At 40.9% G+C, this 20,586-nt stretch overlaps 1 protein-coding gene across 7 annotated transcripts in view; it reads left to right on the top strand.

Moving 5' to 3' along the window:
* Sdc (Syndecan) overlaps positions 1-20,586 on the top strand; it is an 88,775-nt gene that overhangs the window by 42,670 nt on the left and 25,519 nt on the right. The gene's annotated exons all lie outside the window — the stretch shown is intronic.

The raw sequence follows: 20,586 nt of genomic DNA, 5'->3' as shown, positions 1-20,586 counted from the left end.
AAAAAGCTTTTAGGTAAATCAGACCTGAAATGTGTTTCAATTGTCTTGCATTTTGTGAGCGTACAATTCAATTTGTGCGGAGGGAAAACACACAAAAGCAGTGAAAAAACAAAACAGGAATCGAACTCAAATCGAAAAAAAATGAAAGGAAATAAATTAAATCGATTTAAAAAAAAAAAAAAAAAATGTAGCAGAGTTTCTATTTCTCTGTTTTTCATCTCGACAATTTATTGTTTTCTTCTACACAGTTCTGCTACTTCAAGCGGAAATAGAAAAGATCTGTATGGGCAAAAACTAGCAAAGGAAGCAAAAATGAGAAACTCATCGTGGCTTAGATTTTCTTTTGCCCCCGGCATCGAAAGTGCTTCCGTTTTAGGCACTCTGGTAATCGAGTATGCAGGCGATTCCCTCTTTCAATCGAGATTAGATTGAGAATCGTTGTTGTCATCGTCAGTTACCTTGGGCTCACTTAATTTGCAACTTAAACAGAGTGAGATAAAGAACGATGTGCAAGGAAAAGTCCATCGTAATGACTGCTCCAAAAAAGTATTTTCCACTTTATTTCCTCTTCTCGTTATTGGTGTCTTCATTTCGCTTTGTATTCATGTTTCTGGCTGCTTTGAAAGTGTTTGGTTGCTGAAACATGAAATTAAATCTTTTGAATACTTGAAGGCTCAAAATCATTATTATCAATAATTAAATAGCCATTGAATTAAGCCACCAATAAATATTGAAGAAACTCGTTTATCAGAATTCAACAAAAATCGAAATAACTCATTAAATTTCAATATAAAGTTGAAATAAAAACGAGTTAGTCTACAAATATAAAATATTTTTTTTTTTGGTTTATAAAGCTTTTCGCCAGCTGAAAACATTTGCCTCTTGTGGCTCGAAAACTTATTCCTTGGCAATCCTGATTTGATTGCTTGGCGAAAAGTTTTTGTTCATGAAATGGCTCGCTCACCTGGCGCTTAAATATTCAATTGTCTCTGAATGTTTAACTGTTTGAAAATGCTATTTATTTTATGCCTTGTTATGCAATCAAAATGTTTGCACTTGCTGCTCAAAAGCAGCGCGCCTACGAGCACGTGAAAAGTGCAAACGTAGCAGAAATTAATGAGAAATTATACGCGGCACTTTAGAGCGTGGCAAATAAAAGGGCGACTGGGTGGGTAGGATAACACTTGAAATTGTGTAAAAGTGAAAAGGCAAACTTTTGAGGAGAAAATAAAACGGAATAGTGCAGTTTGCAGCCGAAAAACCCGACCGACATAGTATGGTAACTGGATACAGCCAATGCTGATAGCTTTTTGTGGTGGCGTTGGCAAAAGGTTTCGAGTGAACTTAAGTTAGTTACCTACCTGAAATACTCCGCTCAAGTTTTGTATTAAAAAACTTTCTCTCTTCTCTACTTGCAGGTAAATGACGTAAATTTTTAATTACTGGCAAAACTTGTCATCATCTCCCCATCACGGTCGTCGTAGTCGTCGTCTCCAAAAGTTTTTCATCATTCAGTTGGCTGTCAAGTGTCAAGTGTGTGCCAGGCGGGCTCTCAGGTTCGAGCCAACTGAACTGCAGCTAACAAATAGCAAGCACAATGCAATTTGCCATGGGCTGCAGGTTATGGCAGAGCCACAAATCTTCGGACAGACTGACTGGCAGAATGAATGGCTGACTGAATGTTGCCAGTAGCAGGGCCAGTTGCTCTTGGCAGCAATAATCAAAACTTGGGCAATTATGAAAGCGAAATTTGCGATGCGCTCGAATGATGGGAATTTGGAATGTGTGCAGTCGCAAAAAAAAAGGGATTAATTCGTTAACATAGAAGTTTTGAAATCATTAGTCTCTTGATTTACATATTGATCTTTCATGTTTTGGATCATTAGCAATCGTGCCAATCCTACATTTTTTTTTAAGTGACACAACGGGTCAGTAGCGTTTATTGGCGGATGGATATGCATTTGACCATTTATTCAGCACGGAATGGGGAATTTCTGCAACAAATTAGCATGTTCTTTTCGGCTGGCTATCTCCATCTCGCTTCTCTCTGTCTCTCCCTTTTGCGCACTCTATCTCCGGCTGGAGGGAAACCCCGAAAGGAAACGGAAATGGAAATTTTTACTTGGCAGGCGAAATTATCATGGGAACCAACGCCAACCAACTGAAAAGGAAGTTTGCACTCCTGCAGCGAGAAAGAGAAAAAGCCAGAGAGATAGAGAGAGAGAGATGCAGATGGCAAACGGAAGACGTAATTAGGGGAAAAGCAAAATGGGAAAATAATTAACACTCGGGCATAATTAATTGCACGCCACACAAATGACAAGTATCTCGGGATTTCAGTTGGAGCGGAAAATCCAGAGAGGAGATCCACCCCAAGGCCGAAACAATTTGAAAGTGCATCCCGGCCACAATTAATTTGATTTCAGATATTGCAGCGATGCATTTGGTTTTCTAATCACATTACGTGAACGAAATTGATTCCATATATTGTAGAAGTAGCAGAAGATGAGGAAGGCAAGCCAAACTGGATTGTAGAATCAGCATATTGAATTTAAGTGCAAATAAACTGTTGCCATCTCCAGTTGTGTTTGATGTTCGCACTTCAGCGAATCCCCCCCAGCACGAGTCCTTTTGCAAACGAATCAAAAGTACTGGGCAACATTCCAGGCATAATTCTGGCCAAGCATTGTTGTGCTGGAGCAGCTAAATGAGGGCTCTACAGTAGTGGTAGCCATGCAAACCATTTAGAGTGTTATTTCCTGGCATTTGGCCCACATTTCGTTGGATTGCTGCCAAGCGAAACAGGATTTCTCCGCAAATAGATTTCTCATAAATCAACATTTCACTAGTGCATGCATTTTGCAGCAAGTCCGAGACGAAAAGTTTTAATTGCCCAAATTTTAACGGCGCCCAAATGCGCGCTATATAAATTTAACATTTACTTACTCGACTATCCACTTAAACCATAAGGAAAACATTTATTCACTGTATGGTGTTTTGTACACTGGCGCCTGTCTATGGAGTTGTTTTTTAATTAAGAACACAAACACACGATGGTTTGTTCAACGGCGAAGGGGGCGTGTCGGGTATTTTGATTATTTTCGTATTGTCATTCGTTGTTTGCTGTGGGAATTTCAATCAGGGAGAGTACAAAAATAAATGGGAGAAAGTAGTGACAGAAGAATTGTTCTCTCCGCGGAATTCAAGTCTTTCGGTCTATAGATTTATTTCTCTTTAGAAAAGTACATCTTATATATCATAAAGAATTCGCGTTTTTCTTTTCTATGTAGTATACATTTTCGCTCTTCGAATATTTTTCATATACTTAATGGAATGCAGTGAAGTGTCGAATTCGGCTTCACTGAAAGTGTTAAACATTTAAGCTGCATTTACACCCTTCGTTGGCCTGAACAACAATAATAAAGGGTGGCATCGTTTAAGTGGCTTTCACGATGTATTCCTCCATTTGACATACAAATATTGCGAATGCGATCGATTCAATATGCCAGCGAAAATATCCGATGGCAAGTGTATCGACTGCTTATTCCTCAATGAAAGCCATTTTCCAGAGGCCTTTTTAATGGTCATGTTTCAGGCATTCGGCGCGTTACAATTATGTATGTAAGTGGAATTAATGCAGAGTGTGCTGCGGGTTGCGAAGCGAATGGAAGCGTGTTAAATTAATGCCCATAAATTGGCCAATAAATATCGAGTGGGAAATGTTTTTTAAGATGCGTATAATTTATTAATCTATTAAATGGGGACATCCGTGCTCGGGGCTTACCTTGGGTAATGGGTGGCCAAAACACAAACCATGTTCAACGGGCGTATCTTTTGTTAATTAAAGGGTAGCTTCAACCTTATTCTTGTAGCCTCACAGAAAACCATTCAATTATTTTTAGTTTAATAACTCTAACACCCTGTCCTTTGTGTTAGCAAATCTTTGCACAAAGAACTAAAAACCTTAATTTTTGCATATGGAAAAAAAAAATCTTTGTAAAATGACTAAAAGTCTGCAAAACAACAAGGTGAAACAAATTGGTAAATGTTTTGCAGGAAAAGCAATATACACACACACACATGCGATCATGTAACCCAATATACACTGAATGACATTTTGCGGGGCAGTAGAAATAAAATAACAAAAACTTGCATAATTTGTGCTGTTTGGACCACATAGAGAAAAACAGCAAAAACTGACGAGAAAATTTGTGTGCTGCAGACAGCTGAAAAACTAAATTTTCGATGCAACCGGGGCTAGGGGTTGGAAAAGTGGAATTGTGGCAAATGGGAAATGGGAAATGGAGAGAGTGAAGGCCAGGCAAGGTCCAATAGCTTTTGTGAGTGTGTTCTGGCATTTTATTACAAAAGTTTACACGACTCTGTTGGCCCTGCTGCTCCTGCTGCTGTTTATTTTTGTGGCTAGCTGATTTTGTCATTTTATAAGCTTTTTAGTCGAAGAAGACTTTCCTCGAATGCTGCAAAGGTTGCAAACACTTCAAAGGTGATAAACTGGCCTTTCCAATGTCAAACATCAGTTCTTGACCATAGTTCAAAAGGGCCATTATTGGTCTAATTTTTATTGAAGATGTCAGGGTGTTTTTTTTTTTTAGTTTTCTAAGCTGAAAATTTAGTTTTAATTTAATATCAATTTGTTTGTATATGCATTTAAGCTTAAGCTGACTGAGCAGTCGCCGTTGTTTGACACCACTTGACCAAAAGCCACATAACTATGGACATTTTCAGCACTAAGTTTCTTGGCCAAGAACTAAACAAGCTTCGACTGAAACTGTAGAGCTGAAGCTGATGAAACCACGTAGCGACAAGCAAAATGCATTAGAGCTCAGCCAAACTGGGGGTAGCAAAAAATTGAAAAACTATGCCAACTAAAATTGAGTTAAAGCGAAAAAGTTACCAACTCCCAACCGCCCACTAGCCTCTGTTCTTTTGCCTCTTCTTTTGGCCACGTTGTCGCGGCTTCAGTTGGCCACGAGTAATGCATTACAACAATGCTCGAATAGGACATGCTGGGTCCCCGTCCTAGTCGTCATCTGCCCAATGTAATTAAGCAACTTACAAGCAGTAAACACACACAGATACACACACGCACACACACAGCATGCATGGGCAAACATTATTAGCCAGGAAGGCAGAAGGCAGGCGGGAATGGCCAATACAGCACATACAATATTTAATATGCGATTTCTGACACCATTCACACGCGGCATGAAAACGGAAAAACCCATAAAATGCTGAACGGTATAAAAGAACGACGGCCATTTATTTGACTTAGGCAAATGCGTGCTTATATATATATATATGTATGTGTGAGTGAGTCGGGTCAAATAAATGACAGCCCATAAGGCAGTGTCCTTACATTCTGACAAACTCGTGCAGAAAAAAGATACACTTACACAAAAAGATACAACTTTCTATATGCGCAGTCGCACGAAAGTTTTATAATTGCAAAATCATTAAAAAAAAATGTAAGATAAATATTTCGATTTTGTAGTGCTTATTTACTTTGATATCGAATATTTGCTGAAATGTAAATATAATATCTAAATATAATGAGTTGTAAATAGTTTTAAATATTGTGATTTGTGCTGATGTGTATGATGGCAATATTTGAACAAGAGAATTATTTTTTAGCTCTTACTTTTGCACATTTGCCCATTAACGAACATTTCATGTTACATTTCTTTGGCACTGCGGTCTGCGGCCAGTTGAATACAGAATTGTTGACCATGGCGTGGCCAAGTGTCATTAATGAGCGAGCCTTTTTCGATGTTAATTTGGCAGGAAAAACTAACAGATTCGAATCAATAATTACATCAATTCCGGCACTGGCTAGCATCGCTGTGCACTTTATAATTGGCTCTTCAGACGGAAAAGCGGCCGAATTGCGGATAATGGTCAGCCAGAATTGCTGAGTACCGGAGGCACGGCCAAACTGCAACTGATCGATAATCAGACTAATGTGCTTGGCTCGCTCGGTGGTTTTCAACTGTGGCGGTCTGGCTTTCAAACTGCTGCCGGTGGCGCATGTGTTTGATTGATGCCAGTCACGGAGAAAGTGTATCGCTAAAAGTCAAACTAAATCTACTGCCAGTGCCTCGGTTTCCTCGACATTCAGCTGCACAACGAGTACAGGAAGTGCTCAGAGGCATCTGGCATCTGGCATCAGCAGCTACAACGACACTTTTCACGATTCCAACCATTTTGCGGTGATTTTTAGCTCGTTTATCTAGAAACCGAAGGATCTCCGGACTGGGTGGGTACAACTATACAATAATGCCGCCACAGCATTGCCAATGACTGCCGTTGCGAGTCTCTGCTCCTTGTGGCGCGGAACACATGAAATTTACGTGATGCTCCTAAACGTCAAATATTTTGTCATCCCAGCTGAGCTGCTCCTGGCTCCTCCATGCTCCTTACTCCATGGAAAGCTGACATTTTGATGAATGGCGGAAGATTGAAAAATGCAAATAACTAAGGAAATAACTGCGGAAGGTATTGAAAGCTGTGTTGCTTGTGCGTTTTGCAGGAAGGAAATGAGGGGGCATTGGTGGTGGGAGGTAACCCCTAAATCTCATTAGATTTTTATTAAACTCCAGGGAAGAAGTGCTTACACTGATTATATATGCAGGTTTTATGTACTACTGAATTGCGGTTTAATGGGCTTAGTTGTGATTAAATATTAACACTTAAGGCTTTTTTTAATCCCAATTAAACTAAAGTACAAGTATTCTAGGGGCTTTGAAACAATTTTCCTCATTTTCACTCTTGTTCTTTTTTTTTTACTTTCGATCCTACCTGACCTGTCCACTCAAATCGTTTGTTATAAATTATCCGCTTCCGCTTCCGTGTGTTTTTTTCGGGTTGCTTTGCTGGTGACAAGATAAAAGTATCCGCTTGGCACGTGGAGTCAATTTAACGTGTTGTTGTGTGGACATAAATTACGAATTCAGTGGCGCCACTCGAATGGACCCATAAACAGCGGATAGACAGAAAAATATTGGGACTCCAGTTTCCGGAACGCGGCAATGTAAAACACTGAAAATCGGCTGTTTCTTTGGGGTTTTTTTTTTTACTCGAAAGTTGCAATTTCGCTGGCTGATTGCTTTTGGCGTTCGCAATTAGAAACTTTATGATTAGTTGGCTGAGTCGCGTTAAAAGTTTTGGACAGCGTTTTGCAAAGTTGCTGGTGCTGGCCCAGGTCCTCGACCAGTAAAACACCATGCTCACTCTCCCTTTTTGCTGTGGCAGTAGTTTCTCCTGTATTTTCGTTACAGGTATGTGGCTAAGTTGGCCAGCTATTTGCGGGGCTTAAAAGTTTGCTATCAACAAATGTGTAAATCTGCCCAACCAGCAGTGAGCACAAAAAATGTTGTAAACTTTTGGCCCAGAACTACTACTACCACCTAACACACAAGTATATGTTATGTACATGTGCATTGGGTTTTGCCAACTTTTAGGCAAAATATTTATGATCGTTTTAGCGAAATCCAAAACTTCTGAGCAGCGATAACAATGTTAAGTCTGTCGTGTATTGACTTGGAGTATTTCGTGTATTTGGCTTGAATTAAGAGCGGAAATTCAACCAAAACTTGTTAAGCTTAAAGTTTCCCCCAACCCAAAAAGTAAACTTAATGAAAACTCCAGCCCTCTCTCTAAGAACGATTTACGCCCCACCCCGCGCCTCCGTGGAAATCCAGACAATGTTGAGGTGAATGCAATGCCGCAAAGGGGGGGCGGCGACATTTTCCAGTCACGCCCATCGACCGGATGTTGGCTCTACCCCTCGTCCGCCCTCAGGCTCAGTGTCAGCTATCTAAAACCCAAAGGATGGTGGGCTATGGAAAATTATCCTTTATTATTTTTCAGTGAAAAGTTTTCACTCTCATCGCCGCAGGATGCTTCTGGCGTTGCTCCGGCAACTTTATAATATTACATTATATGGATGTGCTGTTTGTCGCCCATCTTATCGATTACCTATCCACCAGGTGAGGTTCGGCAGTCGCCTTCGATGTGCTGCGCCCACTTTCCCTGGCATCGCTGGAAAGTTTGTCAATCGAAGCCGTCGAGTAGAAAGAGAAAAAAAAAAGAACTCCCAAGCTGCTTGCTGCTGCCTGCCACACTGCCATACCGCGGGTGTGCCATAAAACTTTATCTAAATGCTCACATCGGGCCAAAGACGCTCATTACTTTCATTATCCTGCCGAGGAGCGAGTACAACGACGCTCAGTTGAGCGATTTGGCTGGAATTGAAAGGCATTTAATGGGATTTTCACTCGGTTTCGTGTGCATCGCATCGACGCCAGTGTAAAGTAATCGCCTTACGTAAGTTTACCAATTTAATAGCGTTTGACTCAACCGAATTCGATTACCACGATTTTTTTTTCTGGATACCCAAAAGTAGCTTAACTTTATGCTGCTTATGCGTAAATATTAAAATTGGTCCTAGTTTAATGGTAATATTTTAAAGTTCTCAAGCTGAACAACGTAAATGGTCGAAATGAAACGAATGCCCCAAAAGATAGGCAACATTCTACGCTAATTAAATAAGAACAACCCAAGGAAATTACAAATGAAAGTGAATAACTCATCGAGTGATGTCAAATGATAAATGGTTGGGGTGTGCTAAAAGGGGCGGCTCGAAAAGGGGGCGTGGCGTGGCTGGCTAGCTGTCTATTTTGACGCGTTTTCCCCGGCACTTTATGTTTGTCTTTTTAATTGTTTCTGCAACGGCTGCTGCTGTTGCTCCCTTTTAATTATAAATTGCTGGCCTAATGTTTTCCTTTCCGCTTTCCGCTCGCCTTCTAATGAGTTTCGGACTCCTTTCGTTTGACTGATAGAGCTGAGCAAGAAGTTTACCAAATTTTCCATTAGCCCTTGCCTTGACCAACTCGTTTTTGCAACATTTTGCTGCTGTTCTCAGTAAGTTTAACAATAAACAAATATGCCAACAGGCACAGTATGTCCAACTTTTGTCATAAATTTATGCTTTTTCTGCAGATTACTACTGCTCTTGTTTTGCCTGCCAGTTGGCGGACGGTAAATAAACTTAAAGTTTTTCAAAATAATGGCAAAAGCAAAGCTTTTCCCTTTTCCCCTCGAAAGCGCCATGCTGGCCAACTTTAATTAGTGCACGTTTTGCTGGTTTTATAGCCCAGGGCGAAATGATAAACGATTCGATAGCGCAGATTGCATTCGATTATTTTTCCATCTTCGGCTTTCAATCCATTCAAGGCGGCGGAGACAAATAAAACGTTAAGCAAACGACAACGGCAAATGGAATTTTAATTCAATTTGAATGTGCGCGAAGTGGGCGGAAACGGAAACGGGCAACTCTATTAACATCCTGTCGAGAGCTTACCTCCCTCCCACCCTCGACTGCCATCAACAGGCCTCCTTTATTCCGCTTCTGTCAGTGTAATTTCATTAAGCATAGAAGAAAAGGACACGCCGAAATAGACGTAGCAATCTTCGTCACCACCATCGTTCTGTCCACTTAATTAGGGAATGTCGTCCGCCTAGCAAAAACACTGCATCCACCTGTTGCCCATATTCGGCAGTGCATTATGCATGTACCAGCCAAGGACCGTCCAAATCCCGCAGGTGCAATTGTGTTAGACTCTGCTCGCAGGTGTAAAATGCAAGACACTTGTCATATGTACTACTGCGTGTGTGTGTGTGTGTGTGTGTGTGTGTGTATGTATTGGCCCAAAGGGGAAAACTGTCAATTGTGCGGACGCAGCATGTTGCTCCGCTCCGCCTATCAGCCTCACTGCCTCCATGCCTCCATGCCTCCATAGCCAGACTGCCTGGGTGCCGGGTTTTGTGTCAGTTGAGAACTTAAACTCATTAGCCGCCGCCGCCAGGTTAGTTATGCACATCAGGTCAGACCAGGACAGGTACTTTATGAATTTTTCATCATGACTGAGCTCTGAGCGATGAGGGAGTTGCAGAAAAAAATGTACTGCACTGGCAGAAAGCGTAGAAATCTGACTAGATTGAATACATGAAATCGCTAGTTCGTTAATCGATGATTTTATAAAATATAATAGAACAAAAGGTACATTTGATTTGATGCCCAGTGGTTTAAGTTCTAGTTCCTTCCACTTTTATTGAACAGAACTGATCCCAGTAGGTTTTAAAAGGTCATTTTGTGCTTGTCCACATTCTTAAATAATGTTTAATAAAAATAATCAAAAAGCATGAATTTATGTTTTCAAGTTTTTTCTTCTGTATAATAGTGGCGGTTCAGCTGGAGTCAAGTAGGCAGCCACGAAATTTGGGTCACCCACCGGCAGCGGAATTATATACACACTACTATTTCTTTTTTTTTTTTATGTCGCTCAGTGTTCAGTGCAGCGAAAAATTGCCTTGTTTTTCTCTAGTACACATACTCGGAAAATGGGAAAAACACGCATAAGTATTACGTACAACTAAACCAAGTCAAAAGGTGAGCAGCAAAGCGTTAAAAGAAAATCGTTTTAGTTGCAAGTGAGAGCACAGGCACACGCAAATTGCTCACCATTTAATGTTGCATACTTTTTCGACTCGGCCAAAATAATAATATTTACGGAGATGACATACACAATCTAATAATACATTTTGCTTCCGTCAGAAAAGTTGCCTTCTCACGTACCACAATTTTGGTTAAATATTCCGGAGTAAAAAAAAAATCGCTGACCCCGCTTTTTTTGCTTGCATGCAAAGGAGCGCTGTATTTTCTTGCACATTTAAATATGTGCTCACGAAAAGTGCAAAAGTCGGCGCAAATTAATGGGAAATTATAAAATGCATGCGAGTGTAAGTGGGCAGGGCTTTTCCTCTCGAGTGCTAAAGCAGCTAAATCCACAGCCGCCTTAGGTGGAAATTTGTAACTTCAGACGGTGCAGGCAAACAGCAATAAGCCGAACTAAACACGGGGCAGCAGGTGTAGTTGCTTAGAAACTCCCAACTAATTTGGGCTTAACGTGAATCGAAATTTAATCTCATGATTTGTGTGCACCAATTTTAGGAATAATAAGTTATTAATTAGGGCGCAATGCTAGTTCATCTAGAGTCTATAAGAATTTGTATACTCCTTTAAGGATCGAAACACCTCATCTGCTTTTAAATATGTTTTCCATTTTGAAGCATTAAACTAATCAACTCTGATGGGATGTGATTCTTTACCATTGGGCCTGGCTTTTAGTATGTATATATTGTACTTTAGATGCCCTCAGAAAATGGAAAGGAAAGGCAGCCTAGGACAACATTTGCATGCCCGCAGACAAGTAACTTTTAAATTATCCGATGGCAAAACACAAAGGGCGGCAACGAAATGAAAACTTGTGCCCCTTGACTTATTTCAATATGCAAACATTGGCAAAATCGCAGGCAAATAAGCAGCTCACATGTGCACATAGGAGGTGGAGCCAGACCCGAGCAGATGTATAAATCGAGCAAATCAAAAGTAAACAGACACAAGGAGCAACGAGGAACAACAAAGGCATCTAATGGCAGGCAGGCAGGCAGGCAGTCAGGCATTTCCCTCTCGATCCTGTTGCTCCTTCTATTGCGAAAGAGGGAATGACAGTTTGTATTTTATTTGCATATATTGTAACACTTTTTCCCTCCACACCGATATGTGTCGCATATCCCCGCAGATACAGCAGCAGCTGAATCGTTTTCTGCCGCACAGATGAGCGCTTACATTAGTGCGATGCGATGCGATGGATGCTGCAGGAAATGCAAATAAATACATGTGTGTGCATCTATGTGTGTATCTATATATATAAAAATGAGTTTCCCTGTATCCGTTAACAACATGCACTCTGCACATATCATATTGTCATATCATTTTTAGCCAGCCTTAATTTAAGCTGCTGCAATTCGCTGAGCGACAGCGAGTGGAATATTATCATCATGCCTGCATTTCCATGTCAATTAGTTGCAATTTCCAACAGCTGCCTGATAAGAACTTTATTGACAAGTTGCGAAACAACTTGAGGCAGGTGTCAGCTGACAGCAGGGCTCTTTTCAACGCTCCTGCTACCAGCAGCACTCATCTCGCTGTTGGCAAACAAATAGCTGGCTGGCGTACACTTTCCCAGGGCAACTTCAACCTGCGCGAGTTTTAAGCACACATCTCTAGGGTTCAGGGCCGTGTCCAATTGCCTCGTATGCTGGGAAATATTTCAGGTAGCCAGGTAGCGAGGTAGCCGGGTTGGCAGTCAGCAGCTTGTCATAACCAGCCTTGGCACTCGAGTTGGTGGTGCCAGGCTGGCGGCTTCTGCAGGTTCTGCAGGAATGCCCACCCTGCTCGCAATCAATTTCATTCATTGCATCGCTCATACGCAACGTATGCCGACCGCCTGCAGGTCAACAGTTGGAAAAACTCCTGCTGTGACGTCTGCTTTGTTACGCAGGTAAATGAAAAATATTTGCCAGTCAGCAGCTTACATAGAATTTCCATACTCTCACAAGTGTTACGAAATACAAAAAAAAAAAAAAAAGAAAATGTTGCCCTTTCTAGTCGATCTTCGCATTAGGAACATCGGCGCTACTCGACAACATCAATATCCTAGTTAAGCAAACAAAGCCAACGGATACACATGGACAATTCCAATTGCAAATGGCTTCTAGGCGCAACATGGCGTATGCGCAATGTGGCTGTAGGGTCGGTCAGCGACTGTCAAAGCTAAATCCGAAGCCAAAACTGTTGATTTAAGCTGCCCCTACTCTTACTGTTCTGACTGTGACTTTGGGCCATTGCCATTTGATTGCACGTGTAACTCCGACGAATTTCATTGGTTTTTTTCATTGTGGCTTTTGTTAGTAGTTTTAATTGAATTTCAGCAGCCTGCCACATGGTTAGTGGGTAATTTATGTCTCTGTCATGTTTTGCGGCGAAATCGTTGGGCAATTTTAACAGCCCCTCAAAGGCCAAAAGGCCCTTTTGTTTTTGCCATTCTGCGAAGAAAGCCATTTTTAATGAAATTTTCAGCTTTGTTGGTCTGCCCAGACAGGCGAGAAGGCTTATGAGAACCGACAGGGAAAACTTTTGCATAAGTAGCCAGGGAGACGGACGGCTGGAGTGTGGGGGAGTGAAAGTACCTAGGAGATGGAATATTTTAAAGTTTATCCAAGGAGAGTGGGATGGCAAAAAGATTGACCTCTGACAAGGGGGAATTAAATTGAGAAATTAGGCAGGAAGCCAGTGGCGACTGAAGGTCTCTACGGTTGGCAAACAGATTTAAATAGTTGTTGCTACTGACAGTTCGTTTAAAGAGCCACCATAAACCACAAATACGATAAATTCTAATATATTTTATAATCAAGTGCAAACTATTCCTGTCATGTTAGTTAGTTTAGTTTCTAAATTGGTTATTATATACAACAATGGCTGTCTGTCAGATAATCTAGTTTAAATATTTTATACTTCACTTATTTGTTGTGTTTCGACGAGTTTATTAGATTTTTAGCTGTGCTGCTTTTTTCTCCAAGTGTTTCTGCTCTTCTTGTTCATCCTTTCCGGCTTCGGTTTAAAAACAAAGCCAATGATTGCCATGTTTTCTGTACACTATATTCTCGCAGTTCGATGGCTGCACTTAGTGCCTCGATATTCTCTGGCATATAGCAGTGGTAACTTGATTATGACCACCAGTGAAACGGGCTCCTCCGGAGCTTTAAGGGGGGAGTTTTCGAAATGGGGTTGGAGCAGAACTGGAACTCTTGTGCGCGTTTTCCGCATCCGCGTTGCTCAATGATCCGTGTAAGCACAGAAAACTCAAACCCAACGGAAAACCGAGAGAAGGAGCGAGTGATGTATGTGCAGTTGTAGAAGGGACTTGGCGAAACCCAGCTGAGGGCCACAGAATCCGCATTGATTGTGATAAATGGACATTTTGTCTGGGGGCCTCAACTGAAGAGGGCAACTCATTAAGTATTAAGTTTGTTGTTTATCGCTGGGGCGTAAATTTACACTTGATATTTAATTAATTGTTATATACCTACTTGGCTATATATTGTCATATGTTATGCTCTGTATTTATGGTACATGTGTGTACCTAAACACGTACAGATGAACGCATCGACGCGTCGATAAACAAAAACACATTTTAATTAATGAAATCGAATAAGGAACACAAACAAACACACACACACACACTGGGATTATAATCGCTAAGCTAGCAGGGCGGGAAAAAGGACGCACATACCCACACAAATAAAGCATAAAAATGGGTAGCATAAAGTTTTCGCATAATTAATGCAGAAATATTTTGTAATGCAAGCAGGCGTTAAGCTTCAATGCCGGCCCACAAACACCTGCCACCCGAAAACCCACTTCCGTTTCCTGTTCCTGTTGGCACGGCTTACAGCTCGACATATTAATTAGTTTTCATATGATGAACTCGCCTGCCAGCGAGTCTCGGCAAAGTTTTAGCGCTTAATGAGGAAAGTTTGGCCTACAAAAAAGTGGCAGAAAAAATGGCCAAACTGTCAATTGGGAATGTTGTCCGATTTTCCCCAATTGGCGAAATGACGTGTTCCAAAAGCCGAAGGCAAACGCAGCTGTCGACATGTCAAATAAAAATCAAATTTCAAATGGATATATATCTATCTGCTGGCACCAAGATTTCCAAAGGAAACTCAAGCGAACGCAATGAAAATAAATTATCAAAGAAAGAATGGAAACCAACCAAACCAAGGCAGTGAGACAGAACGAACTTTTATAATATAAGCGTAAGAGTATTGAACCGCATGATGATGATTTCGTTTTTTAACGCAAATCTCCGGCACAATTCCCAAAACTTCAAGGAAAATGACAGACGCAGACCAACAATCGTAGTCCCGCCATTGTTCCCAGACCATTTCTTCTGTTGGCCTAGTCTGTTTATTTGGGTGTATGTTTGTGTTCAGCGTTACCTCATTTTCCGCCCATATTTCCCGCCACCCATCTTTGCCCCACCCGAAGGACACTTGACTGCTATCGCCGGCCGAAAGCTCCCAGCTTTCTCTTCTCACTGTTTTGGCTGTTATTGTTGGCAGGGCGCTGGAAAATATATTTTCCATAAATCAACATCAAAATGTTTGATGATGCGATAAATAGCGAGAAGAGAGAATAACAGAAGAGCCGTGAAAAATCGCAAGTGGAATTGTTGAAAAGAGAAAGGAAAACTAAGGTAAATACGCGAAAGAAATTGTTGAGAAATCCCCTAAAGGAATTCTTCGAATGGATTTGCCAAATATTTAGCTTGGCTTTCGGCTCTCTTTTTCGCTCTTATATTTTCTTTAAGTTTAAGTTCATTTAGTTCTTGTGTCATAATTTACAAACAATTTATTGCTCCCGACGTAGTCACAAATTGTTTACTTTAAAGTTTTAATTAAATTCCAACTTGTTTAATTCGTCCGCACATGAACGTGGGATAAATACACTGGGGCGTACCGAAAGTTTGGGTCTTATGTTGGACTTTTTTTTTGTAAGTTTAATGTTTAGTTTATAAATACCATGAATTACTCTTTTATGAATGCATAAATCTCGACCTCAGTTAAACTGAATTCAAGACTGCATATTTGAGCACTTCATTTTCCCTAGCCACCACGATACATGTTCATCCCGAATTCGTGTAATTGTCACGCATGAACTGCGTCCTTCCACTTGCTTTCCGCCTTCCGGAAAGTTGCGTCCGCCTTTGCTCGAGGTGTTCATTGTCGACTTGCCACGCTCTAATTAAAATGTTATCCATTCCCGTTCCACTTCCACACACAGATACGGGCGGGGCATGCGATATGCGGCGACACACTCACACAGTCAAAGCAACCTCCTTGCGGCTGCACACAACCATACAACCCATACAACCATACAACCCATACACCGACACACGCAGACAAACACACCTGACTTTGACATTGCCAGGCTATTAATTAGTTAAACTCAAATTGACACTGGAGATAATCAAAATAGAAACATTCGGTTAGAGCAGCTACAGTAAATAGATAAGCACACGTCTACTTGTACAGAAAATGGAATCCAAGGCATATTAATCAGGCGCATTTCTTTCGGTTTGCTCACATTTCGTGCTAATTCTTGGAATCCTTGTCTTGTGTAAGCTATTTAAGTCTAAGCAGGATAAGACAAACATTTGCTGACCTTACTCGTTTTTCGTTTATATTCGACCTAAGCTGAAAATACTCAAGTGGCCAGAAGTGACAGAAGACAACAAGCTGTGAGCTGTAAACTTTTGTAATAAAAAATGCGACTTCGAGCCGAAGGCTAGTTGTAATTTTTGCATTTGTTTACTGTATTTTAGGTATAGTTTTTAACCATGTCGAGTACCATCTTCTTCTTCTTCTTCTTCAGCTTCCCAGCCGAGTGTGTAAACAATAACAAATTTTTGCATAAAACGTTTATGTCGACGTGGTTTCTCTGTGGGCTTTGGTTTTCCGTTAAGTTTGGTTTGGGTTGTGTTACGGGTTTTTCGGGGGCTGTGGTGGTGCTGCTTACAAGTGCAAAAGTTTTGAGGTTAAGACGCTTGAAAATATAACTGCACACACGTGCACACGGACACATGTACAGAACTCACTCACACGCACGCACACACTTGAGAACAGCAAAGTTGCTGCTCGGATGCATTTGTCTCTTTGGATTTTAACTTTTGCTACACCAAGGAAAAACTTGTAGATTATAATACTTTCTATTTGGCACTTAAACACCTCAACTTAAAAATCTTCCGTTTGCACAGATTAAAAAGTTATTCATTTGGTTTTTATCATTTTATACACGTTTGTTGGTCAAATATTAAAAATATTGCAGAACCTAATGTTTCTTAAAAAATAAACAAAGAAATCCTTATATGTATATGCTCTAGAGAAACAATCATGCTAAAATAATCCATAAATGTGTGCATGAAACAACAGTGTGTGTGTGAGTGAGCCTACTCGAGTGTTAGTGGGTGTGTGTGGGGTATGCTAATTGCATACTCATTAAAACAGTTTCGTCTCCATGCTGGAAACGAACCAAATGTTGTCGATGTCCTTGCGTTGTGCTGGAGAATTTCCATTTAAATATTTCTAGTAGCTCCGTCCACTCTCCACTTTCTATCTCTTTCTCTCTCTCTCTCTCTCTCTCTCTCTCTATTTACGTACAAGTACTTCCTAATTTAATCAGTCTGCTAAATAATAAGAAAAGCATCTCCCTTCACTCAGGCATCTGTAGAATTTTGCTCCAACTGCATTTCATTCGTAATTAAATGCACTTTGTTGTGAGGCAAATATTATTTTTACTAAAGACTCGACAAACTGGCTAACTAACCCTGAATAACCTCTTTTTCGTACCTGACCCCACAATATTCAGGTAATCCCTGAAAGTTTGCCAACAACAAAAGCGTAAATACCCAAAGGACTTAACAGTCGCATTACGTATTCCAGAGTCTCATCCAAAATACGTATACGCACTGGTTGCCCCACCTCCAACACGAGTCTTCCATAATCGTTTTGGAAATTTATGCGTCAAGGGCCACAGGAAAATGGGTTGAGCACATGTTTTGTGTGTTGCGTCCTTAGATGCCTGCCTACTTTCTTTTTCTTTGTTTGGTTTCAAGTTCAAGCATCCTTGAGAAGCATTAGGCCGTGTCCTTGTGATGTGGATATTAGGCCCCTCAATAAAAAGTAAATTATGATTATCTTAGCCGGCCCCTTGAACTTGTCCCATCGATTCTGGATTCGAACAAACAACAGTAGTCACTTTAAAGCTGTTTTTTTTTTGGTTTTCCTTAATGAAAAGAAGCAGATTTGAAACTAAAATTGTTATGGGGGAAACCAGATTAAAACATAAAGAACTAAAACGTTTCGCCGTGAATGTTTTCTCTTCTTCTGTGCGAGAAGCGTAGAATAAAATTTGCCCATATAATTTTGGCTTGTTTGGCTTTTGGCCAACGTCGGCTTTGTGGCCAAGAGCGGGGCGTGCATAATCGCTGATTAGTGTCTACGTGTGAAACGGGAGGATCTCGCCGGCCGCAGAACACCGCACGCTCCCGTTAGCTCTGCGCCGCAACAGGATCCGCAGGGCCTTGTGGGTCATAAATTCGCATTAGAAGCAGCACGTGGACGCCATTGCATCCACTAATAAGCTGGACGCATATTATCCGCTGTGGGCGTGCCGCCGAGTGCATGGCACTCGAAAAAAAGGGCGTACCGGCATTCGCACACCCTCACGCATAATGAACTCGTGCTGAGCTCAACGCAAGCGCTTAACTTAATTAAAAAGTGCATTCTATGCCAGCCGGGGCGCAACGCGCTGCCTCGCTTTATTTTAGCGTAAGCGTTAAACGGCCGAAACGGATACCGAAATGTAACCAAGAACACGCAAAGTGGGCGGCGTACGTGGTGGGCGTGGCATTTTCGCATATTTTGCCGTGAAAATATATGTATATTTTTCAAACGCACTGCGGTCGAAATTCAGCGAAAATTCCCACTGCTTCTATCTCCATCTAATTTATGATGACTCCCGATGGCTGGTTTGCAAATGTGCTGTGGAAGGGCTATAATAAAATCAATTAAAACGCATTTCGATGCGAACGAAGTCGGTGACCCTTTCGGCATTCAGCTTTGATATACCGCATAAATTTAATTATAGTTTAATTGGATTTTTGTTATGCAAATTGTTTGTTTTTCATATATTTATATACGGGTTTCCTCAATTTTTTTTTTGTTCTGCGTTTTGCTCATGCTATCATAACACAGGTCCAATTAAATGTCCTGCCAATAATGAAAGGTGTAATAACAGTCAGATGACCTTTGACCTGTGTATCGAACCAGCAATTTGCTGTAATGCGACACTTTAATTGATTTTAATTTGCGTCAAATTAACGTCCTTCGATTGGAAAGTAAAACAAAAATGGGGGAAAAAAACAAGTCAAGCGGATTGCGGAAAATATGATAAATGATGGAAAGGAAAACCATCAATTGGTAATTGTAATTATTTGAAAGGTTGTCCAGAATGATAATTGAAAAATCAGACAAATTATTTTTAACGTATAAGTTGGTTACGCATTTTTTGCGGAAGCTAAAATAGAAAATGGAAAACAAATAGATTTTACACATATTTTTTTGTTAGCTAAAAAAAAAAGATGTTTGCATGCAGGTCAATGGTTTGTAAACCACAGTAATTTCCGAAGTTCTGCAACAATCTATGGCTAAAATATATATCCTTGCATGGTCCATTTATCAGGTGACTGAAAAATGTATGAGTTTCTGTCTGAACCGCATTCCCACTGCCATTTACAAATTAGTTTTGCTGACGCTGTGCCTGGCTCTCTCTCTAAATCATTGTTAATTGCATAATTTATGAAAACTCGCGTTGATTGAATTTAAGCTGACATTGGTTGGTTGGCACACGATGGGAATTGCAGAAAGATGGGGAGGTGGGGACTTTATTTGGAATTCGGCAATTGAATTTTGGAAGCTCATTAATTTTGCCTTGTTTGTCATTGACTCATCATCATTGGCTGTGAATATGAGTTAACTGGTTGAGTGGCTCCTGTGTGTCAGTGGCCTTCATTTGGCTATTGATAAACTGTCCGTCTGCGGTTTCCTGCGAAATCCTGCCGCCTGCCATTCCGTTGATTTTCGCCACGATTTTTTTGTTTGTTAAATTTTTTCCCACTTTGCACATTTTCAGAGCAATTAAAATTGATTTATGGTGTCGAGACAGCTCGCAGCTCCAGTCAAATGCACTGTGGGCCATATATATTCCGTTTATTATTATTTTTTTCTTTTTTGCGGCGATGGAGCTGTAGGAATTGCGTCTGTTTCTCTTTTTCTACTGGACAAGTTTTTGGCACACGCGTGCGAGGAGTGTCTCTGGTTTCTCTTTGTGTAATTAGGCGAAGTAATTTATTTTTATTACTATTCATTTTCAGCCATGCTCTTCTTCGCTGACCACTTAGAATAAGAGGCAACAAATTTGTCAGGCTGCAAATTATGTTGGTCCCTCGTATTCCAAATTAGCTAAGAAAAGCCGCGTAGCGGGCTTTTAATTATAAATGCTTTAAACTCGGCTGCAGGAATGTTGGAGGGCACCTGAAAAGGTTGTCTTAGCTCCTTTTCGCGGTACCTTTTGTGGTTTGCCTAATTTTCTGCGTCCCATTTAATTGGCTTGAATTTAAGCTGGGTCCGTACTCCAAGGGAACTTCCCTCTCTTTGTTATTTTTCATTAATGTACTATGCCAGAAGTTCACGCTCTGACGCCTTGGACAATCATAAATGATATATTGCTAGGCGTGCAGCTGGGAAAGTTTTTTCGAAATTCAAGGCTCACAAAGTCGCAGGATCTTAAATTCGTTGACGCAATCATTAAAAAGTATTACGGCGGTGACCAAGGAGAGCACGCCCGTAAAAGAACAGCCAACAAAAAGCATAATTTATGGCCAAATTAAACGAAACTAATAGGAAAAAGTGTGGCTAGATCGTCCTGGGCATGTCCTTTTTGACAGCACCTTCCGCTGCTGGCTGGTTTTATGAAGATGGACACTTGTAATTCATTATGCGCTCGGTGCCACAGCGCCTGAATCAACGGAAATGAGTCCAGGA

This window comes from Drosophila melanogaster, chromosome 2R, assembly GCF_000001215.4.
Source record: "Drosophila melanogaster chromosome 2R".
Lineage (NCBI taxonomy): Eukaryota > Metazoa > Arthropoda > Insecta > Diptera > Drosophilidae > Drosophila > Drosophila melanogaster.
This window is presented reverse-complemented; position numbering and strand designations above follow the sequence as displayed.